This window comes from Castor canadensis, chromosome 17 (assembly GCF_047511655.1).
Source record: "Castor canadensis chromosome 17, mCasCan1.hap1v2, whole genome shotgun sequence".
In the NCBI taxonomy this organism is placed as follows: domain Eukaryota; kingdom Metazoa; phylum Chordata; class Mammalia; order Rodentia; family Castoridae; genus Castor; species Castor canadensis.
This window is the reverse complement of record NC_133402.1, coordinates 53,228,928-53,254,559: the sequence shown is the minus strand read 5'-3', so window position 1 is coordinate 53,254,559 and position 25,632 is coordinate 53,228,928. Positions and strand designations below refer to the sequence as shown.

The 25,632-nt window shown below is 39.2% G+C and overlaps 1 protein-coding gene across 5 annotated transcripts in view; it reads left to right on the top strand.

Moving 5' to 3' along the window:
• Nucleotides 1-25,632, top strand: part of Cpne4 (copine 4) — a 661,593-nt gene that overhangs the window by 555,612 nt on the left and 80,349 nt on the right. The window lies entirely within an intron of this gene.

The following is a 25,632-nucleotide window of genomic DNA, read 5'->3' as shown; positions in this document are numbered from 1 at the left end:
GGACTGATATGCAGTGACAGATATTCTGCTATTTTTCTTCTATCTGTTCAATAGTTTGTCACCTTTTCCCACAGAGTTTGTGTCCTGAGTGAATCACAAATAGTGAGACTCTAACCACTTTCTGCACAAAGCAACCTCTGCATCAGAAACTGGATACCCTTCAGCTGTTGAAAAGAAAGGTCTTTCCTGGGCAGGTTCATAAGCTTTCTGAGTCTTTCTCCAAGGTCAAGATGTGAGATCTGCTCACAATTGAAAAACTCCTCCATGTGACATTGGAGAAATAACCATCCTGTGTTAAACTTGTATAACCTACAAAACAAAGATGGTAATACCTGTCCCCACTCACTTCTCAGTGACATTTTTTTTAGTCAGTAAGAAAGTCTAAAAACACTTCTTGGATTTCTCTAAGGAGCCTGTTTGTTTTTTTTTTAAGAAGTGTCTTCTTAGCAGTCAGGGCCACATAGTAAAGGTCAAACAGGTGCCTCAACATTGAGACTTCAAAGAATGAAAAAACAACACATTGTTTACTTTATCAAAACTGTATCCTGAAACTTTGGATCTTTTAAAATTTATATAGCTCTAGATAAGACACTTCTGGGCCACCATCATTAATAAAATGGATACAAAAGAGTACCAACCTCATAGCATAGTAGATTAAAGGAAGAAATTCAAGCAACAAACACAGTATGTGGCATGTGGCCAAGAAGCATAAGCTAAACTACTGGTATGAGACATTTTGATGGCTCATTCATTAAGATGCTTTTGGAGAGCTGGGAGTGGTGGTACAAGCCTGTAATGCCAGATACTGGGAGGCATAGGTAGAAGGAACAGTCTGAGTCTGACCCTCAGCAAAAATGTGAGACCCTCTCTGAAAATGAAATAAAGCAAAACAGGGATGGGAGGGTGGCTCAAGTAGTTGAGCATCTGCCTAGCAAGCTCAAGATCCTGAGCTCAAACCCCAGTAAAACCAGAAACAAAAGACAAAAGTGATGATTTGTGCATCAGACATCAAATGAAATGAAACATAAGTGGGTTATCTGAAGCATCAGCCATTCCTACAAAGGGTGTGAGAGTTACCAAGAAAAAAATGACTATACCTAAAAGATATATCTGTATTTAGTAATCAAGAGATCTTCTGGGTAGACAACAAGCCAGTTCTAATGTCATTTCAGGGTAGGGGCTACATCACTAATGTATGGATACTGACAATAACAGAAAAATAATTAAATACATCCTTTGTTGTTTCAATTAGAAGAGCTTCAACCCCGGGCATTTCAGTCTTCTAGTTTTCCAGTTCCCTCCTCTAGGCAATATTGGTTTGTTACATCCAGCATCTCTCTTGGGAACCAGTCCCCAGGCCCAGCTCATCAGAGGCTTTTTCTTGTTAGTTAGGCGTTATTCTTGGTCTCTTCTTCCTTATCTGAGACTTTTTTATTGAGCTGAAGTTGTGTTATCTGAAGCTGGGATAACTGCTGTCTTTGCTTCTGCCCATTACTGAAAGACATCAAGGCTTTCAATCACACCCATGGTCCTTGCCTACCTTGATCCTGCCCCTCTAACATTCCTGTTGATTTTGTATGGAGTTCAGAGCATCCTTAGACCTTTTCTGTTCTTCCAGGGCTAGAGGATAGTCCTAACTTTAGGATCTTTTACTTCTTTATATGGATAGCCTGTTCTCCTAGGAGCATAAATGTAATTTACTTCGAAACACTGGACCCAGAAAATAACCTAAGCTGAAAAGAACTGCTACTCTCACAAGCAGTATCAGCATCACCTGATGGGAACCTGTAGGAAATGTAACATCTCAAGTTCCACCCTTGACCAACCAAAGCAAAAATTCAAGCGTCCCAGTAATTCTGATGCATGCTAAACTTTGAGAATCAATGGTACAGACTATGCCACTCTGTACTGTCCAATTCAGCAGAGGCAGCAAATGTCTCTATAGTCATACATCACTTAGCTTTGTACATACATGTTGCCTTCCTGGTCCTCTGAACATATTTGAGTTTGCTACCCACATTAAATCCTGTTTATCTTTTTGTGGAATATTAGATTGATGATACCAGACAACAATGGCCACGAAGACTTCTGTAATGTTCTGTTGTGCATTCGATGGGATGTTCAGTATTGGTTCTGCCCAATAGGGTTGCCAGTAGACAGATGTTGCTATCAAGTACTTGAAATATGGTTACTGGCAAGAGAGGAGGGGGTTTACATTAAATACTCTTAATGCTAGACACATTGACCTAATATCTTACACAATAATCCACTAAATGATAAGGTAATTTTACACTTTTGAAGACTATTAGAAAACTTACATTGATAAAAATTGTGGGGCACTTTTGGAGTAAGTCCAAAAGTGTTTATATACAGTTTAAATATTTCTTTTTTGGCAGTATTGAGTTTGAACTCAGGGCCTCATGTATATAAGGCAGACACTCTACCACTCGAGCTACTCCGCCAACCCTATATCCAAGAGTGTTTATGTATAAATCAGTTGTTAGGAGAACTTGACAAAGTTAGAAGCTCTCTGTTCATAATGGGTGTTAAATCGTTCTAGGACCAGAGGTTTCCTATAACTTTTCACAACCTATTTTAAATGGGAAAAGGTTACTGGATACAAATTTTGAGAGAAATCATAGAATTACAAACAACAGTTTCTCAACAGAAATCACACAAGTTTTCCAAAAATAAACATTAACTTTGGATCTTTATGACTGAGTAATAAGCCACACATTACAGAGCTGTCATTGTCATGCTTTCCAAAAGGATAAGGTATCAGTAAAGGAATTTGAACCTTAAAGGCTAATATGTAATTGCATCTGATGTGTTGTCAGTTGATTTTTCCAGATAGTTTTAAGTGTTCAGCAATTTCCCAGGCCAGGAGAAAGGATACCAACTCACCTTATTTCAGTTAAGATGATTTCAGCTTATGCAGTAATGATACAAAAAGCAGGGAATGGTCTCTCTTAAACCATAGCTAGAGATTCTTTAAACCTCAGGCAGTGTCTCACACAAATTCAAAAAGAACATTGCTTTGACTTTGCCATCCTATTCTCTATTCATCCTTCTAGTTATATAATATGTCATCAGGCTCAAGAATACCAGTGTTGAAGGTCTGAGTAGATTTAACACCAAAGAAATCATATTTACTCATTCTGAAATATTCACCTCAAGAATGGAAGAGAGGCAGTGAGGAGGGTTGATGATGTCTTCCAGTTGTGAGAGAGAATAAACAATGAAGAGACATCTAAAAACAAACAAAAAAGAAGGGAGGTGAGGCCAATACAGTGACTTACGTCTGTAATCCTAGCTACTTGGGAGGTGGAAATCATGAGGATTGTGGTTTGAGGCCAGCCTGGAAAAAAAGTTAGCAAGACTTCCTCTCAACCAACAAGCTGGATATGACAACATGTGCCTGTGATCCCAGCTATGCAGGAGACTATTGGTCCATGGTCAGAGGATGGGCAAAAATGTGAGACCCTATCTGAAAAATAACTAAAACAGAAAAGAGCAGGGCATGTGAATCAAGTGGTAGAGTACCTGCCTAGCAAGCATAGCCCTGAGTTTAAACTCTTAATACACCAAAACAATAATGGAGGTGAGCAAACAAACTATGAAATATGAAAGTATCAAATATTAGTGACTCTTTAACCAGAGATCCGGATTTAACTATGCTTAGAATTGTTTTGCAAGCAAAACTAGATTATGATAATAAGTTATTTTGATTATTTATTTTATTCACTGATTCTGACAGTGCATCTGGGGAAATGGTCCAAAGTAAAGAACTCTTCTAATCTAGATTTCCTATTGGTAAAGTTTTGGCAAAATGTTGGCTAATCTTGACACTCCTATATTACAAATGCAGAAAGTCTATAATTAATGCTTAGCATATGCAAAGTTCATGGGATTACTAAATATATTTCCAGTGCATGCATGCTGGTAGCGAGAATTCATTGTTATACCCACACAAAGAACAAGGTTAAGAATAGGAGTGGATTGTACCAAGAGTTGAGGTATAATTTCATTGGAATATAATCTCAACATAAATCGAGGTCAGTATAGCTAGCCATCTCTTTCCCCCAAAATATTAAAGGCCATAAGCATAGAAAAGCTCTTTAGCCTCACAATTCTATTTTTAATTTTTTTCATAGAAATAATTATGCAGTTTCATATTTGCAAATGAAATGACAAACCTAGGTGACTAGTAACCACAACAGTGGCATCGACTCCTCTATAGCCTTTAAGATAATGTTTTAAGTACAGCAGAGGAAGTGAAAATATATCTGGCAATTTTTTTTGTTTCTTCTGCTTTCTTTGAACTTATTATGTTCTTTTTCTTAGAAAAAAATTAAGTTGAGCATTTCACTTATACATTTTTAGCTTTTTTGTAACTAATATAAATATTTGAGGCTTTAAATTTTCATTGAAGGATTTTCTGTCATATAACACAAATTATAATATTTAGTGTTTTCATTGTCATTTAGTCCCAAATAGTTTTCAGTTTCCATTATTATACCTCTTTTTTCACTTATATTTAATCTATGAGTTATTTCTATTGGTAGACTTCTCTAAATATTTAGATATACGAAGATTTAGTCATAGAACATGGTCTTCATTATATGACTTCTTTGGTTTTCCTTAGGTTTGCTTTTTTAGACTAACCCTAACCAGAAAATAATTTTTGTAATGATTTTTTGTTTGAGAAGAATGGGTACCTGGGAGAGGAGTAGAACAAGATGGCGGAACGGATTGCTGCAGTGATCATCTCCCCTTATGCCCCCTTCTTCCACACAAACATCATTTGACCAGCTATCCACTAAGGAAAATATAGTGGGCAGGAGTGAAGTAGGGGCAGGAAAATGAATAAAGTTATATGGGGGCAAAAGTGGAAGCAAAGAGAGCATACAGGAGGCTAAGGAAATAATTAGGCAACAGTGAATAGTGGAGTGGAACAGGGACATGGTGATAGAAATGTCAGGGTGTAATTAGATGGAATTCTGGGTATAATTTGATATTAAAACTAACAAGATTTCCTGGATGTAGAGTGTGGGAAAGAGAAGTCAGCCTGAGCATTTGGAACATGGGGTTGGCATCAACTGAGATGGGAAGACTGCAGAGGAGCAGGTTTGTGATAGAAGACGCAGATGGAGGTCCAAATGGTAGATATCCAACAGAGAGAGACACTAGGCAGCATTTTGGGGAAAGGTCTGAATTGAAGATATTTGGTATATAAATTTGGGGATTTGGGGCTTAGATGAGACTACCTAGGGCAATGGTTCTTAACTGGTATGACTGGGGTGGTAGCTACTGGCATCCACTGGGTAAAGGCAGGGACGCTGCTAAACACCCTATGACATTCAGGATATCCCCACACATCAAAGGATTAACTACCCTAAAATGTCAATAATGTTGAAGTTAAGAAACCCTGAGAGAAGCCATGTGCTCCACCAGAGAAGAAAAGGTATTCAAGGACTCAGCTTTGGGGAATTTCTCACTATAGGTTTAAGGCGAGGTGGAGCCATTAAAGAAATGTGTGTGTCTAGTAGTAATGGGAGAAATTCAAGATAGTTTATGCCCTAGAAATCTGGCATAGACAGTCTGTTAAGGAGGAGAGAGTCAACTACATCAAATGCTGCTAGTAGACCAACAAAGATGAGGGACTGAACATTGTCCATTGGGTTTATCATTGTGAGGTCATTGATCAGACCTCTGCATTGACAAGAGTACTTTCAGTATAGTGGTGTTGACAAAAGTCTGGCTCTGTTACTTCCTGATAAGTCACTTTGGGCAATGTATTTAACTCCTTTAGTTTTAGTTTCCTCACTCATGATGAAGATATAATCTGCCTCTTAGAGTTGCATGAGGTAATGTCAGCAATGTAAGGCACCTAGCACAGAACTGGCACATGGTAGGCACACAGTGAATCTCCTTCCATAAGTCTTCCATTAATTTGCAACTTCTTGCTTCCTTAACAACCCCCATACTTTTCACACACATAAAAGCCACTATTTAAATATTTTGTTACACTCTAGGAACTGTTTTGTGTTATATGAGGTAATGCTTTCATTAAAACATACTTTAAGATGGGGATCATTCTTCAGTTATACCTTATTATGAACTGAATTTTAAAATGTTAATAAGTTTAGTTTTCTGTATATGGTGATACACTGGAGTGGGAGAGAAAAAGTAGCAATTTAAAAAAAAACAGTCACAAAGTAATTTCTCATAAAATTAAATATTTCCATTGTTAAATTGAATTATGTGTTAAGTCATTCTACAGTTTTAAAACTATGCAGACTCAAAATAGTAGCCACATTTTCTAGGAGTATACATTTCCCCACATAAAACTACTCTATACCAAATCAACCCCAAAATCCTCAGAGAGATACATCAAAGGATGAAGGCTAGGGGAAGGCTAGAGGAGTAGAAAAACCACTCTTTAAAACCTTTTGCTCAGGAATTTCCTACTGGTTCTGTCTTCCCTCAGGACTCAGGAAATGATTATATTACTCTAATGATTACCCAGTAGCTTTATAAAAAATGAATTTAATTTCAAAAGGTTAAAGGTAGCCATATTGTGGAAAAAAAGATATCAAAAAAGTGTGTCATTCTGCATTCAATTCTAATTTCCACAGAACAAGGGCCTCAAAGTTCATCCAAGTAATGAAATTTTGTGCTAATTCCCCAGTTAGTCACACATAGTACACTCTCAGTCCACATGGCTTCTGACAGGTCAGGAAGCTCAGGAAGCTGGGGAAAGAGTAATGATTGAGCCTCTGGATGACTTGACTCAGATCCAGGTCATCCTAAGCCTGATTCTTACACTTGCCTAGTCTTCAAGAGAAGTTCTTGCCTCCCTACTTCTATCTCTGTTGTGTTTTATTGAGTCTAAGACACACATTTTATTAATATTGTTATGTTTAGAAATCAGGCAACATCTTAAAATCAATGCCATGTGACCTGCTGTTAATCAAGGTTATTCAAAGAACACTTTCTGATGACGATCTACCATGGTCATCACCAGTCACATATAGCTCTTGAGCACCTGAATGTGGCTGGTGGAACTAAAGAAGTGCATTTTAAATTTTATTTAATTTTCATTGTTTTAAATGTCTAATGACTGTCATATTGGACCACACAGGTGCAAGTCAAGTTCTTCCGGGAAGGACTTGTATTTGTTGCTTCCACTCACATGAATAACAACCAACTTGAAATTCTTTAGCATTAAATTCTCAACTTGGGGCTCCATGGGCTGCTCTGGGATTTTCAGTTCAGGCCATGACCTTGGGTTCCACCTTTGATTGAAATTCTCATAAGCGATTAGGGTTCATTGCTCTGCTGTTAAAGAGAAACAGTTAAAATGAGAAGAAAGAGGCTCTGGAAGAAGAGATCTGTTTTGCACAGTGAGGACATGAGACCTTTTGCTTTCCTGCCTTTTTTGACCCTGAGCAATGACCCTGGAAGTCTCTAGGGACCACAACTCCCAGAAATCTGGACCCAGATCTCAGTAGCAGCTGGAGTCAAATGTATTCCCATGGCAAGTATAGCAATGGAACATGGCCATAGAAAAGAGGGTCTGAGCAGCCTCTGCCCACTTGACTCACAGGACACAGGGCAACAGTCAGAAACATGTCTCAAGTCAGGCAGAAAATCCAAGTGAATTGGTGGCAGAATAAAAGGGAACAATATCCAAACTGAGAGACAAAACTCAGAAAGAGTAGCATAGCAACTCAGAAGGCAGAGATTGGGAGGATCATGGTTCAGAGGCCAGCATGAGCAAAAAGTTCAGGAGCCACTAATCTCAACCAGTAAAAGCTGGGTGTGGTGGCATGCATCTGTCATCCCAGCCAGGCAGAAAGTATAAATAGGATCACAGTCCAGGCCAACTGTAGCATAAATGTGAGACCCTATTCCAAAATAACCAGATCCAAAAAATGGCTTCGGGCATGGTGACCCACACCCCAATACCACCAAAAAAGGAAGAGTACCATAGCAGAGGCCAAAGCAAAGCCAGGCACCCCAAATTAAGGAGGGTTGTAAGAAAGGGGCAGGCCTGGCAGAGTTAGAGATCAGGGCAAGGTAGTGAATAAACACCACTTAAAAACTGAAAGAAAAAGAGTGAAACCCTGTGTACTTTTTACCCATAGAAGCTAGGGCAGTGCCTAACACAGAGTAGATACTCATTACCTGTTACATAGATGAATAGGCTCAGCAGTGGAGCCACTGCAAACGGGTTTTTCTAATTCAGCCAACTGATAGCCTAAACCAGTGCTTCTCAAGCTGCGGTGTGCATACAGATCACCCAGGGATCTTCTTCAAAGGAAGGTTTCGGTTCAGTAGATCTGGAGTGGGGTCTTAACACAGTATTTCAAACACACTTCTGGTCACAATGCTGCCAATCGCCAGATCACACTCATTCCAGCCACAATCTGAGTAATAAGGATCTTAACTCAGCAGATTATATTACCTTTTTTTTGTTTGCTTTTTCAGTTTTTTGTTTGTTTGTTTTTGTTTTCCATGGTGCTTGAATCAACCCAGGGCCTTGTGCATGCTAGGCAAGCACTCTACCATTGCAGTACATCCCAGCCCTATCTTACCTTTTTTAAGGCATAAATCACTTTGAAGAGGGAGGACTGCAAATGAAAAGTTTAAAAGCACTTCCTAGGAGTGAGGAGATAAAATCAGAGCAACAGTATCAGCTCTTAAAAGGAATGATTTGGGACATGCTCTGTTGGCTTCCCCATGCCCAGTAAGAAAAGACCTCAGTGGCCCAGAATTGCATATGTGATTTTTTTGGTGTGTATGGGTATGCAGAATTAGTGTTTATTCACAGTAGCCATCACAACTTTTCATAACCTGAGCAAAAATCATCATCCAGTAAGGGATTTCATTTCAGCACACTCCATCTGTCTAGTTGCATAAAAATAAAAGTTCAGGTTTATTTTTTTAGTTCAAGTATATCACTACAGTAGAGTTCAGTGACATAAAAAGCTGGTATAAAAATAGAGTTGATTATGTGGCAAAAGTTTAGAAATAGGAACTCTATAACATTGCAGACAGAGAATTGTTGCATTAACTCTTTGTAGACTCCTGTTAATTATCTACTCCCTCCTCCATTCTTGTATCTGTTCTCCTCTATGAAGGGTGGCCTGTGATCTGGGTTTAAATAAAATTTGGACTATAACTCTGTCTCTTCCAGATAACTATCTGTGGCCATCAAGCAACAGGCCAAGGTCATAATGCAACCCAACTTGAGTTCTGATGAGATTCTGTGTTCTAGGACCAACACCTTCAGCATATGGACAGAAGCAAATTCCATTAATTTCAATATGAGCCTTGCAGACCATCCCCACCCTTGTCACTGTGCAGAGAACAATTGCTTCTGACCTGCCCTGGAAATTGCCCAGCCTCTCCTGTCAATTATCCTCCTTTCCTTATGTTATAGGACTATCCCATGCTGTATTTACACCCACAAGTCAACCTACTCCCTTTCCCTTGGGCAAGTGTTGCCATATATATTTCTAGAAGTAGGAACCTACATATCAAACAAGTTACGCAGGATGAATCTCTATTTCCTACACTGTTTTGCACTGGTCACTTGTCCTTTGCTGTGTCTCCCTCAGCTATTGTCTATCAGCTGACATCTGTTCATATCTGTAGGTCTAGGAGGTGACCTTCCTGACTTTTAAATGAGGCACACTTTAAGAATAGCTCTATGATAAGTTTCACCATACAATAATCTTAAGGACATGTGCAGGTGATCAGTATTCTAATTCACAAATTCATGTTGACACTCTTCCTAGTGTACACAGCAGGTGGAATCACCTTCCCAGTAGGGCACGGAGCACACTTTCTAAAGCAAAAATGGGGAGTAAAGAAGTGATGTTGAACAAGGTTCCTGAGAGTGGTGAAACTAGAAAAAAGCCCAGTACCTACAAGTGAAAATCTTTCTCTGAGGTATAGAGAAAGTCATGAGACATGGGTCTCAGCACAAGAAGCATGTTGATTGTCACTATAAAAGAACACATTGGATGTGACACACAGACATGTGCCATTTAACTGCATCATTTCTGTGAAATACCTATGTTAATTTCCTTAGAATAATATCTATAGACTAGAAAGATTGATGGGGAAGAGTCTCTAAAGCTAGTCACAAAAGCTGCAAATACTTAGGAACATTGGCTTAGTGGATACCTAAAGTGGTAGGTAACATCAAGGTACGAGTGGGCTGGCTGAGTGGCTCAAACTATAGAGCATCTGCCTGGCAAACATGAGGTCCTGAGTTCAAACCCTGGTACCACCAAAAAAAATAGAGAGGTATGAGCAAATGACCATAGGGAAAATAATGAAATGGAGCACCTGTCACTGGCCATTATAAGTAACAGAAACTCCATGGGTCTCACAGTCAAGGGAAGGAAATAGGGGCTTATTTGCCCAGCGATGGATTTAAGCCCTTGTCAACACCATAGATTTCGACCTTGAGTCTTAATTAGACCTCATAGAGACTTTTCCTGTGCATCGCACTTGACCACAAGAGCCTTCCTTCTCAACATGAAAATGACAGTCAAGATCACTTGATATTGGTGCATTAATTTCCTATTGCTACTGTAACAAATTACCACAAAGTTGGTCTTTCCAACAACACAAAAGTTTTATTTTACAGTCCTGGAGGTCAGTATCCAAAATGAGTCTAGGCTAAAATAAGTATCAACAGAGCTGCATTCCTTCTGGAGTTTCTAGGGGACAATCTGTTTCCTTTTCCAGATTCTAGTGGTTGCCTGCATTCCTTGCCTTCTGACCTCTTCCAACAGTCACATCATTCTGACCTCCACTTCTATGATAGCATCTCCTTCTCTGATTCTACCCCCTTTTTCCTTCCACTTATAAGGACTATTGTGATTATATTGGATCCACTTGGAAAATCCAAGATAATCTTCCTATCTCAGGATACTTGCCAGGCACGAGAGCTCAAGCTCGTAATCCTAGCTATTTGAGAGGCAGAGATCAGGAATATTTTGGTTCCAGGCCAGCCTGGGCAAAAAGTTCTTGATATCCCATCTCAACAAATGGCTGGGCATAGTGGTGTGCACCTGTCATCCCAGCTATGAGGGGATGCACAAATAAGAGGATGGTGATCCAGGCTGACCTGGGTATAAAGTCGGACCCTACCTCAAAAATAACCAAATTTAAAAGGGCTGGCAGTGTGGCTCCAGTAGTAGAGTGCCTGCTAGCAAGCATGAAGCCCTGAGTTCATCTCTAGTACCACCAGCAATAATAATAATAATAATAATAATAAGATACTTAATCACATCTGTCATGTAAGGTAACATATTCACCACTTCCAGGGATTAAGATGTGGATATATTTGAGGAACCATTATTCTGTCTATTACTGAATCTATCTTTACTGATGACCAAAAGTTAGCATATATCTGGCCTGGAAGTAACAGGTTAACTTGGGCCAAAAAGTTCAGGAAAAAGTGTCCCACTGTGTCAAAAGAAAAATTATTTACCCTACCACAATTTTGTCAATTTAAAAACTTTTACATAATTTCTTATTCCAAGAAGCTCTTTTAAATCATATTCTTGCAATGCATCATCGTTATGTTTTTCATCAACCAAACAATTACAATAATTTTTGTGTTCTGAAAACAGGGACATGATAGTTGGCTGATCTCCCAGAAACCCTTTTGCATTTTTTCACTGATAAGTATTATAAAAGTCATCTCCAACACATTATACAACCAGAGCAGTACAGCTGCGTCCTGGCTAAAGTTCTCCTGCATGCTCACACCCAAGGGATCATGGAAGAATAGCCATTCACTGCTTTTGTACTAGAGGAGGATTTTGTTGTGAGGCAGGGGCTTATCACCCATGGAACTTTGGGCAAAAATGCTGATCAAAGATCGAAGACTTTATTTCTCCTGTAGACACAGCCAAGGCTGTCAATTCTACTTCCTCAATCTCTCCATCCCTCCCACCCATCTCTCCAACCTCAAAGCCACTTGTCAAGGCAGAGTGATGCATTGCAAAGTTCCCCCAAAGTTATTCTTATTATCAGACAAAGATGAGCAAGACTGGTATGATGAAACAGGATGGGCTTAGGTATTGGGCTTTAAAATTAGGTATATCTTTGAGCACAGTTCAAGCTGGTAAAGCTGGATAAGTTTCTTAGCTATTCTGAGACTGTACATTGAAGAGTTCACAGGCTGTTTGAAGAAGTGAATAGGACAGGTATACATTTCATTGTATATATAGAGCCTGGAGTCCAATAATTATGAATTACCCTTTCTCTGCCCTTCATGTCTCTCCCCACAATACCTGCCCTTTTGTGGTTTTCACAACTGAGAAATGTTGACTAATTCTGCAAATGTCATAGAATGACAAGCAAAAACACTTGGCTAATCCCTCTGCCAGGACCTTCCCTATCCACTCAGTTGTCAATGTCATTAGGAATTACATGGACTGTCAGAGTTTTCCCTGCCACATAACTTCCTCTCATTTACTGGGAACTGCCCACAAAGGTTTCCCTTTCTTAGAGCACCCAGCTGCACAAAGAAAGCTAATCTTCTCTCACAGCTGTGTCAACCATTGTTTTAGGCAGCACCTCCAGGAAATAAGTAAGTTTTATAAAAATGACAGTTTTACTACCAGAAGGCTGAGATTACAAATGGCTCATGGATGGGGGCTCTCTGCTGCTGATGCCATGTTTGAGGTTTTGCATCTCCTTTCACAGGGTTACCACAGGACTGCATGTTACATAGCACAGGCCATGTGCTGCATTCTGTTATGATAAATTCACTGAGCATTTGCTGTGGGAGTCACTAGATTTTAAAGACCACTCCCTTTCCTTTTTGGCAGTTGTTCCCTCAACATGAACTGAACATCCTTTTTCTTAGAATTTCTTCATTCTTTCTTCTTCCTTCCCTCGTTCCCTCTCTCTTTGTTTCTTTCTTTCCTCTTTCCTTCCTTTCATCAACAAATTTCTGTTGGACATTTATTAAGACCAGGCATTTTTATAAGCACTGAGAATATATTAGTTAATTCCTTTCGTGGTTTTTGAATTCTAGTAAAGGAGACATGCCAAAAATAAATACCTAAACAGAATACATGGCATGACAGATGGTGATCACTCTTCTTTTGATGGTACTGGGTTCTGAACTCAGGGCCTCACACTTGTGAGCCACACCCAGCCCAGATGACAGTAATTCTTATGGAGAAAAATTAAGCAGGCTAAAGAAAGTAGAGTAGAAAGCAATTGTGTCAATACGATGTACTTGGAAGGCCTCCTTAGAGGGTGATACATTAGCACAACCCAGAAGAGAAAAGAGTGAGCTATGCCAAAATCTGGGAGAAACATGTTTTAGTCAGAGCAATCGCAAGTACAAAGTCACAGGTACATTCTAGACAAATATAAGGAAGATTAAGGAGGCCACTGTATTTAGAACAGAATGAATGAGAGGGAGGATGCCAAGTGTCATGGTCAGGTGTCAGTAGTGGGTTACATTGTTTAGGGTCTTGTACACATTATGGGGACTCTAGGATTTCCCCAATCTTTTGGGGATGCTGATGCTTCTCACGAAATGTTCTTCAGTGTTCAACATCCCTCTGACTGGACGATCCTTAAACTCTGCGTTATACCAGAGTTTAGATATGAATCACTCTCTGTTGACCAGTGAACCAGTACTCATAAACCAATGTTATCTTCCTCCTTGGCGTAGGGACTCCTTCTGCTTCCTCCCACCCCAAACTCCATGAACACATGTGGACTTGCTGGAACTTTCAGGCCCTGGGAAAAGTCTTACAAAAATGTTGCAGGTTTGGATACAGAGCAGAAATAGAACAGGTTTCTGGAAGCTTGGGGGAAATGCAGAGAGAACATATTCTTCCATAACTGCACTTTTATCCCAAGATGATCTTAGAAATGCTGTAAGAAGGGCCAGATAATGTACAGCCTACACATGGAAAACTGAACGACAATTACAGTTCTCTGGAGCACAAATGGTAGCAAGCAAAAACTGTGTCACGTGTGCGTGGTGACCACAGTTATAATAGTGCATTGTAAGCCAGGAATGGTGGCACAGGCCTGTGCTGCTGGCACTTAGGAGGTAAAGGTAGTTGGATTATGAGTTTGAGGTGAACCTGGGCTACAAAGTGAGACCCTGTCACCGAAAACTAAAAACATAGTGCATTTTATATCTCAAAATTGCTAAAGGAATATATTTTTATTATGTTCACCACAGAAAAATCCTAAGTTGCTAAGGTGATTGGTGTGATAATTAGTTTGATTGGATCTTCTTACACTGTATAAACAGATTTTAAGAATAACACTATGTCTTATGAATATACACAATTATTATTTGTGAATTAAAAATAAATTTTAGGAATGAGTTAATGTCTTCAGTCTAATTAAGTGCTTCCTTTTCCCTCCCAAACCATGCTAATACTCTCTCTCCCACACCTGGCTAGTCACCCAAAGCCTCCCATAATGGATCTTTTGAGAAATTCCTTCCATTTCCATTATTTTTCCTGTGCCCCTATTTCTCCCCACCAAACACACACACACACACACACACACACACACACACACTAAATTTTACACTCCTGAAAAAGAGGTGCCATGCCTTATTATCTTTGTATCTTTAGCATAACACAGTAACTGGCACATAGTAGTTACACCAGAAATGGTCCACATTTGATTGAATAAATGAATAAAGTAATAGCTCAAGTGGTGGTGGGTTGATGCTGGTATCAAACAGAAGCCTCAAAAGAAAGTGATCCCAGAAATCAAGCAAAAAGTTAGAATGAAAGCCTTTAACTCCTTGGAGAAATGGTTTGCTGGAAATCAAAGTTACCACCATTCAAAACTATCCTATTTATATCCCAGTGGAAATTCTGATTTCATTTGAGGACCTGAAATTACAAAGTGTTGTGCAGAGAACTGAAGGTACAAAGAACACATTGTTCATGCACTGACATGGTGTTTACTCCTGTAATCCCAGCTACTCAGGGGACAGAGGGAGAAGGAAAAGACCACCCCAGGCCAGAGCCCAAGACCCTACCTGAAAAAAAAGTAAAGCAAAAAAGCCTGGGGGCATGGTTCAAGTGGTAGAGCACTAAGCAAGTACAAGGCTAAATTTAATCCCATTATCACCAAAAAAAAAAAAAAAGACATCCTTAAGAGGGACCTTCTGCTACTACACAGGGGGTGTGACAAGGGAATGCCAGTGACAGTTATGATAAAACTAGTGATTCTATTGCAAATTTTAGTCTACACATTGTTTTTAAGCATGTTATCCATTGGAAAAGAATCTGGATTAGAAGTCAGAGTATCTGGTTTTCCAGAAACAGTGGTGTCAACTTTTTGAGCTTTAGCCTCTTCATCTGTAAAATGGAAATTTGTCTTTCCATCTGCCTGAATTATTGATAAGGCATTGAAAGGGTCAGATGAGACAAGATATGTGACAGCATTGAAGCTATTATAAAAGACCCCACAAAATAAGTGATTAAATATGTCAGTAAGATGATTTTTTTAACTATTTCTGAGATAAGAGCAGTTAGAACAAGTATTTAAAAGAAATGCTAACCTCAATAAATTTTCTGGTGTTGGTTAAGTGATTTGTCTTTCTAGACTATTGGGTTTTTTAAAATAGAGATTTACCAGGGCATGGTGGTACATGCCTATAATCCCAGCCACTTGGGAGGCAGAAATAGGGAGAGTCAAGGTTCAAGGCCAACCTGGGCAAAAAGCTAGCAAGACCCCCCATCTCAGTCAATAAGCTGAGTATGGTGGTACATGTCTGTAATTCCAACTATGCAGAAGGCTTAGATAAGAGGATCACAGTCTGAAGCCAGCTTTGTTTAAAAAGTGTGAAACCCTATCTAAAAAATAACTAAATTGAAAAAGGGCTGGTAGCATGGTTCAAGTGGTAGAGTACCTGCCTAGCAAGTGTGAGGCTCTGTGTTCAAACCCCAGTATGACTAAAAATAAGATAAATAAAATTAGAGATTCAGACCCTGGCATGGTGTCGCATGCCTATAATCTCAGCACTCAGGAGATTCAGAGTGGAATGATCCACAGTATCTTGTCTTTGAGCATAAGATACTAAGATTTCTATGACCAGCTCAAGACAAGGCATAGTAAGTTCCTTTTAATGAATCAAAGAATACCAGCTTCCTCCCTGCACTCATCAATAGTGCCTATAAATCTACAATACACAGCACAGGTGAGTATCTCCAGCACATTTTCCTCTGGCTTGTGTTATCACTGAGATTGTTGTCCCTGGTGGACCTGGACAATTTGGCCAAAGCCTCACAAAAGTTGGCAAAGCTAATTATTTTTAGCTAGAGCTCATCCTTTGTGTGCTTTCCTTTGTGGTGAGGGCTGATCTCTCTGACTCTCACTCTCCTTTTCTCTTTTATGTTGTGTCTGTTCTTTAATTCCTTAGCATTTGTATGTGCCTTCAGTGCTGATGAATTCAAAGCTGTGCAGGTTTCACCTTACTGATCCATCAGTTGAGAGGGATCGGGGAGTGAGGAGCGGGGAGCGGGGAGGAGAGAAATACTACCCTAATTCTGCAGGGAGAAAGCCTAAACCCAGAGTCCTAAAATGCAGATTGGAGAGGACCGATACTAAGCAGTATCAGCTCTGTGCCAGATCGACCACTGAAGCTTTCTGTAAGCATTCTTGCTGGTTGGGCTGTTTTGTGTTAAAGGGAATTGTAGCTGTTTGGGAGGGTTATGCAAAAATTCACATGAAAACAGTTGAAGATGTGAATTTTGCCACACTGCCAGGGTTCCAGGAAGCTGAGCAGCCAGTCATTAACAGGGTTTATTAAGTACTTCATAACTCTAAAAAGCATTCAGAATTGAGAGCAGCCCTTGCAACTGGGTCATCTGGTCAACCTCCTGAGCAGCAGGGGTTCTCATGCTCCATGTTATGACAACTCAGCTATTCTCCCTGAGTCCTTCAGCTTCTTCTCTTGGAACCAACTACTTTATTCTTTTTCTCTGTCTCAAGTTCTGATTTGTTCTGATAATCTCCATTGTCCATGATGAATGATACTCAGAGACTCCTGGTCAACCTTACATAGAGAAGATTCCTCAGAAGGGAGCTGTCGAAGTAGCAGCCATTCTAAAGCCTAGCCTGTCCAGTAAAGGGTTCAAAGTCAGTTCCATAACAGAGCCTGAGCCCATATAAACTGAAATTCCTTTTCTATAAGAAACTTTAAAAATAAATTTCAACTTGGAAAACACATAAGGGAATTATGTATATGTTACTACTCTTTGACTGAGCATCCTTTAATTACTGAATTTCCTAATATGTTAAAATACAACTTAATTTATCAAAATATTTTAGTCACATAAATTCTATTTTATTTTCTGGCAATACTGGGATTTGAAGTCAGGACCTTATCCTTGTTAGTCAAGTGCTCTATCACTTCAGTCACACACCCAGCTCTTTTTTGCTTTAGTTATTTTCCATACAGTCTCTCACATTTCCCCCCCTCCCACAGGGCTGGCATGGGCCATGATCCTCTTATCTACGCCTCTTGAACAGCTGATACTTCAGTTTGCTTGCTGAAATGCCCAGTTTACTTGTTGAGATGGAATCTTGCTAACTTTTTGCCCTGCTAGCTTTGCACCACAATCCTCCAAATCTCTGTCTCCTGAATCACTATGTTTACCAACATGAGCCACCGTACCCAGCCTAGTCGCATACATTTTAAGGATCATCTGCTGGACAGAATGAAACACACAATTTCAAGGTTATATTTGATTTAACTAGTGCTATTGCCACAGAACTGAGACTTTGGATGTATTCCAGCTGACCTGTACTTTTGTGCTGAGCTGGAGACCTAAACCCAATTTATGTTGTTGCTCTCGGAAAAATAAATGTGTTTTTTTTTGTTGCTGTTTTTGGATTTTGATTTGTGTGTGTATGTTATTGGGGTTTGAACTTAGAGCCTTGTACTTGCTAGGCAGGCAATCTACCACATGAGCCACACCTCTAGCCCAAAATAAATGTTCTAAGTTCCAAGCATTAACGATAGTAATATCCAGAGTATAATGATTTTTAAATTGGAAATTGATGCAATTTTATTCCAGGAATCTTATATCTCCCAACACCAGCATCATTGACACAGCTGCATTCAGCAAACATTCTTAAAAGCTTTGCTTACCACAGCTATCCTGTGACCTTTGGTTCTCTCCATGTCTTGAGTAATGGTAAAAATATGAGGGAATGGGAATTATGTGTAAAGTCAGTGGTTGTCAAACTGCCTTCCCAGGACAATGACATCAGCACCACTCGAGAACTTACTTGATATGCAGATCCTCAGGCTTTACCACAAACTTGCTAAATCTAAAACTTTATAGTGGAGCCCAGAAATCTGTGTTGGAAGAAGCCCTCCAGGTGATTTTTATGCATACTAACGTCTGAGTACACTGATCTAAGATACTTGTGTGAGCTGTAGAACACACAAAGACTCTCCATGGCCTATGGAAGCAATACAGTCCCTCCCCCCCATTCCCTCCCTCCATCCCTCCACTTAGCTGGCCAAGAACAGGAATCTGTATTGTGTCTGTAGTTACATCTGAATGGTAGTAAAATTACATTTCTAGTTATTTCTGAGTGGAAGTCAAATCTAGGAAGCACTGCCCATCAGGGCTCAATGGTTCTCTTTGACTGTTTTCTGTCCTGTTGTGGGCCAACAGCACCCACACACACACACACACACACATGGAATTTCTAAGCTTGTTCACTTTCCTACATATAGTTTTCTCCTACTTCTTATAAACCTAGTTGTCACACTTCCTTTCAGATCCACTTCCAAAATGGCTTCCTCCAGGAAACCATTCTGCATTCCTTCTCAACAGCATTTGTCAAGCATGCATTAAACACATACATTTTTCCCAAGACAAGTTAGAGACAAGCAAGGCATAGTCCTGGTCCTCACATCTAATGAGGATACACAGGAGACCTTGCTCTCCTATGCACTCAAAATTTCTCTGCAATTCCTAGTGAGTTATCACACAACTTCACTTTGGTCTTTTTAGGTTACTGCCAGTATATTTTATTCTCCCCACTACATGGCAAGTTTCTTGAGGGCAGTAACCATGTCTTCAAACTCACTTGTATGAAGCATGGTTCCTGATGGCCTACCAAACACATATGTTGGGAGTATGTTGTTGGGTTGAAAGAACAAGCTAATACTGTAGACATCTACAGAATGGATTCTATACCTTCACAGTAAGTTTATCTGTCTTTTATTCCTCTTCCCTTCAATCCTTTTACCCACTGACCTGAGCTAGAACCAATAAAATCTCAGAGATAACCCTTTTGAATAAAAGTAGTTGTATGTTTCTCCAGACAGGGCTAAGGAAGAATCCAAGTGGAGGCCAGCCACCATATCAAATGCAAATCCATAGATATCTTAGTAAACAAAGTATTTACAATCTGACTTTTTAAAATATATTTTTATTTTTATTCGACACATAGCCACTGTACATATTTATGGGGTACAGTGTGATATTTCAGTACATGTATGTAATGTGTAATGATCAGATCAGGGTTTTCTGCTATATCAGTCCCTTAGATATTTATCATTTCTTTGTGTTGGGAACATTCAAAATCTGTTCAATTAACTATTTTTAAATATTCAATTAATTGTCATCAACAATAGTTTTCCTACTATGCTGCAAACATTAGAAGTTACTCCTCCTGCCCAGCTTCATTCTTGTATCTGTTAGCCATCCTCTCACTTTTCTTCAGACCCTTCCCAGGTTCTGGTAACCACTATTCCATTCTCTACTTTGAGAGCAACCTTTCAGTTTCAACATAGAAGTAAGATGCTTCAGCATGCCTTTATTTGCCTGATTTATTTCACTCAACATGTCCTCCGGCTTCATTCATATTGGGAATGACAAAATTTCATTCTTTTTATCACCGTACTATATTCTGTTGTGTTTATATGTTGTAGTCAGCTTTCCACCATTGTGACAAAATAACTGAGAAAGTTTTAAAAGAGAAAAGATTTATTTTGGCTCCTGGTTTCAGAGGTTGCAATCTATGGTATCTTCGCCCTTTTGCCTGTAGGCGAGGCAGTACATCACAGTGGAAGCACGTGGTAAAGGAAACTGCTCACCTCATGGCATCCAGGAAGCAAAGAAAGAGAGGAAAGGGCTGGGGTCCCAATATCCACTTTAAGAACATGCCTTCATTGACCACCTTCCTCCAACTTGGCCCTACCCATCATCAGTTGGGGTCCAAGCTTTAGAGCTTTGGGGGGACACTTAAGATCTGAACCATAACAATATATGGCACATTTTCTTTGGAGGGGCAGGACTGGGGTTTGATCTCAGGGCCTCATGCTTGCTAGGCAGGCACTGTACTACTTGAGCCATGCCCCGAACACTTGTGCCTCATTTTTTTTATCCATTCATGATGGACAATAGGTTAATTCCATATCTTGGCAGTTGTAAAAAGTGTTGTAAAAACCATAGGAGTGCAGATTCTCTTCAACATACAAATTTAAATCCCATTGGATTTGTACCCAGCAGTGTAATTGGTGGTAGTTATATTTCTAGTTAAGAATAAATCTTAAACAGTCTGCCTTAGTACCCCCTTGCTTTTAGTTGGGGTTATAGTTGAGCTTTTAAGAAACACCTGTGGGAAAATTTAAATAAGACCATAGCTTTGTCAATATTGTTTTAATGTTAATTTCCTGATTTTAATCATTATATCATGATTATATAGGATATTGTTAACATTAGGGTAAGCTGGGTGAGAAGGTATATGCAAATTTTCTTCTTTGCAGCTCCTCTATAAGCCTAGAATTATTTCAGATAAGATTGGGCACATTCAGGATGGTATTGTAATAGACAGGCCTAGAATTATTTCAAAATAAAAGGTTTTATTTTAAAAAAGAAGAACAGGAATCCAAATCAGGGTCAAAAGGACCAGTTGGATGCCTTCAATGAGTAGGATTGCAAAGAATCTGCCAAATAAATGATTTGTACATGACCAGAGAGCCCCACAGAATAGTAATGGTCCATTTAGCAGCAATTATGTGTCCAAATTTTGCAGCTGAACTAGATTGCATGCCAAACTACATTTGCCAAAAGAAGCAGCCTAAAATTCTTTTTGAGTCACATGTCAAAACCACACTTAGTTTACAGAGCACATACCTGCCTGACAGGGTGACTGTTTGCAAATATAAACATTTTGCAAAGCCGATGTTTTCCAATTTGCTCCTCTTCATAGATCAAAGCTCCAGAGAGCATCTTAAAAGCTAAACCTGACAGAAAGTGGACAGCAAAATTCCTGTGCTCATTCGAAAACTCTTACTGTTGAAATCATCGTTTTATTGGAGTCTTGAGTCATTAGGAGACCTTGGCATTTGCTTCCTGATCATGTGGCTTTAGTAACATATAATGATTAGAAGAAATGGCCATAAAAATGTATGACTGCTTGAAAAAGAGGGAGGAAGAGAGATGGATAGCAATTTCTGTGAATGAAGAAGTTTCTTGCTACCCCATTATGACTTTTTGATAATCTTCACAAAGTAAAAAAAGGAAAGCTGTCTTTGTTAATAAAATAGCACTCAAGATCACTAAGGTTGTCAGTAGGAGGAAGAATCTCAGAGCAAGAAAAAGCAGCTGAACTGCAGGACCTCAATTTCCTAATTAGCAGTCTCAGGTGTGCTTTATTTTCAAGGTAACTCAACTTCCCATTTAATTCTGACCCAACCATGGACTCTTCTGAGTACTCTGAGGCCCAGCTGTGACAAGGCCAAAACATTCAAGCCAAATACCACTGAAAGACCATGGAGAACAAAGACGAAATAAAATCAAGAGTAGTGTAAATTAGTAGAGCTGATTTACAAAGTATGACTCACTCTCCAGCACTTGCTTTTCTACCCCAATGTATGAGATGATGCATTCCAGTAGTTCTTTCTCTCCTAGCATCCATGCTACAGTGTGTCCTATATACACAGGTATCCTGACTCATCATACTTGAGACCAACAGTAGGAAATAGGTTTTTTTTTTTTTTTTACTCCAACACTGATCAATAGATTATAGCTGATTGGGGTGCTAGGTTGAGGAGTCTGATGTTCTATCAGCAAAGGAAGTATATATTTGATTGATGATACCTGCAATGGATAAAGATAAGTGGATGGGTAGGATAGAGTATGTATGTTGTGGGGATGAGTGGTAATGCCTATGCTAGGAACTTGCCATCCTAGACTAAATCTACTAAGGGATGCCAAAAGAGAGATGCAGAATCCTCTCTTTCACAAGTCAAAGAACTTGATTTCTCTCCCATGATGGATACTTAAAATAATGCCTCCCCACTTTAAAGATGGCCCCCCATCTAACCATGGTCCCAATAACTACAGGCAAATAAGTTAGAATATTACTTAGTAGCCTCAATAATTACATGGAAGAAACTCACACTGATAAAGAAGTTATATTTTTCATTAGCCGTATTTCTCTCTGGGATGAGTTACAACAGTTGTCTCTGTTTTCCTTGTGGCCACACAGAGGTTGGAGTTGCTAAAGTAGTATCACAGATACAGCAGATGGCCTTTCTAGGCCACTGTAAACTCCAGAAAACAGTCTATACTTGAGTAAAATCTGTTTTGGTCTAATCTACCCTTACTCATGGCAAAGCTAATTAATAAGCATTTCTGGTTCCCACTCATCTCAAGGAGGAGAGTTATATACAATAGCCTTAGTACGAAGAAACTATCACCGAAGAGTATACATTGCTAGTTTTAAAGGCAAATAGCAGAAAGAAAGATAAGTGAAAGCAGGAACTAGTGATCAAAGGAAAAAAGTCATGAATGGGGAAGACCTAAAATGAGAAATCCTTTCCAGACAAAGAGGAACTGAAAGATTACCTTTTGGTCACCTTTACAAAAGTATAAGTAAAAGATCAAGCTAGACAGTAAGATTGTAGTGAATATTGAGATACTGTGACCAGCTTTAAATCTAAATCTGAAACTAAGGTCCCTCTAGCCATTGGGCTTCTCAAAAGCCCAGAGCAACTATCTGACAGGAAAGTACTAAAACATCACAAGTCAACCTTCACAGCCCACATGTAGCTCCATTACAAGCATTTATACAATATGATTGATTATCCTGCAGTTTACATTGTCAATCAGTCACTGAGTTAATTACATGTTACTCTTGGGCACTATTATACATAATGGTATGGCAAACAATACACAATGTAATGATCCTTAGCATTCACCTATTAAAGTGATGGCATAGCCACATCAGTATTGATGAACATGAAGCTTTCCCATCAGTGGTAATTTATATCACCAAGTGTAATGGACTATCCATTCTCCTTTGTTGCCAAGACGTTATTTTTGCCAATATAGGCAATGAATTTGTCAATAGAGGAGGGATAAATATAGTTTAATAATAAATGCTGGTTGCAAGGAAATATAGATTTTTTATCACTGATGTAGAGCTTAAAGGAAATGTAAGATCACTATAACGCTTGCCAAAATGGAAAAATAAGATGGATTTAGGAGGCCGCTCTCACCCAGCTGTAGCCTATCCAAGAGAAGACTTTGAATATGCCGCCCACTTCATACAACGCTTGTTTTTCCACCACTCCTTATACATCTGGAATGTCTCTTCTCATCAGTCTAACATCATTTGGGGTGACGTTTCTTCTAAGTCTTCTCTGGCTTTTCAGCTGGGTGAGATGTCTATCTTAGGTTGAACCTTCTAGAAGCCAATCTGAGATAAGAATTCATGTGGAAATGCTCCTAGTAATAACTGATAAGGGAGTAGAATATAAGGACCAAAGAAGGGATTTAAAGCAAAGAAAGGACAGGGTAGTAAGCAAAAAATCCCAGGAAATGGAATTTTGTTCCTACCTTGCCAGGGAAATTTGAAGACCACATAGTCACATCTCAGAAATGGATATTTAAACCCCAGTGAGTATTGCTCACTGGTAAAGGTCTTCTCCCAAGCACTTTAAGTATTATACATGCAGTGAAAACAATCTGGAAGCCCTGGGACAGTCTTCCAATAAAGTGACATATGTGCTGAGAGTTAAGAAAGGAAGGATATCAGGAGATGATGTGCCCCAAAATGGTAAAGGAATCCAATGTCACATGGCTGGGGCATATTAACAGTATCTTCTTAGTGAAGAACACATGAAATGTGTTCCCATAGCACACATAACATTTATCATGCTGTACTCTATCTGCTTAGTTAATTGTCATTCCTGTAGATTGCAGGTTATAGAATGGCAGAAGTCCTGACTTGTTCACCATGGTATCATCCATCAGTTGCAGTGTACCTGGCCCATGATTAGGCTTCAAAAAAATATTAATGAAAAGAAGGAAAAGAGGGAAGGAAGTTGATTTAATGAAAGGAATATACTAGTGCAATGTGCTGCACACTAAAACAAAAAATAAATCTTGGTAAACCACTGTTTCTACAGGAATTATGCAGACCTCACTGCACTCACTCTGAGCATGAGAATCTTGGCTCTAAAAGTTGAATTTTGTCCATCTAGCCCAAGAATTCATTTGTAACAAACTAGTAGAGGCTCTTAATTCAACTGGATGAGAGGAGAATAGTTAAAAATTGTGGTTTGGAATTAAAGCTGTAGTCATTTTAGTACACAGTTAGCCTGCAAAAGCACAAATATGGTGCCAAAGTTTCTACTAATTCCCAGTTCCTTTTCACCAAATGTTGTTGAAATCTTTAAAAAACCAATTTTGTTCCAGTAATACCTACATTATATCTTGGTCTTTCACTCATTTTTTACATTCATTATTTGCATGTATTTTTAAAACTAAATTCTCAGAGGCTTAATAAATTGGAGATTTATTTCCCAGTCAAGGAAAATCTAATTGGGTTTCCCCTGGGCAGTGATTTAGGGATCCAGCCTGCAAATGCCATATGGTTTCATCATCCCATCATGTTGATGGATAGGAAAAGAGAGTGCAGAAAGCATACCTCATTCTTAACTATTGCAGTCCACAGATGAAACATGTAACATTCCTTGATGGTCACTAGTCACATGGGTAGGACATGTAGCCCATCTAACAACAACCTTGAACTAGCCAAGAGGAGCACAGATATCTGTGTATAACTAGCCAACTCTGCCAGTCATTCAACAAATAGTTATTAAGCATCCCGAACACACAAAGTTCTCTATTAACTGTTAGGAATAAAATGGAAAGTAAAATAGAAGTGGCTGCAGCCCCATGGAACTAACTTGCAAGTTTTGGAGGAGACAGAAATCAAGTAATCATGATAACATCTCGTTCCAAACATGCATTGAAGGGAAAGGATATGAGAGAGGAACATTTATAACAGGGTACATATAGCTTGAGTACTTGAGGAAGGGGTATTTGAGCAGCTATCTGAAATTTGAGGACTAATACCTAGAGAAAGTTGGAGAGAAACACAGTCCAAGTACAAAAAAGGAGCATGAGGCACAGCTCTGGCACAAGAAGAGTATGAAACAATGCCTGCATGGTTGAAGTTCTGAGAAGGACTAGAGAAAGGGAGGAAATAGTGGGACAGAAGGAGAGACCTTCAAAGCTCTGTGAGCCAGGGTAAGGAGTTTAGTCTTCTTCCTGTTCCTGGTTT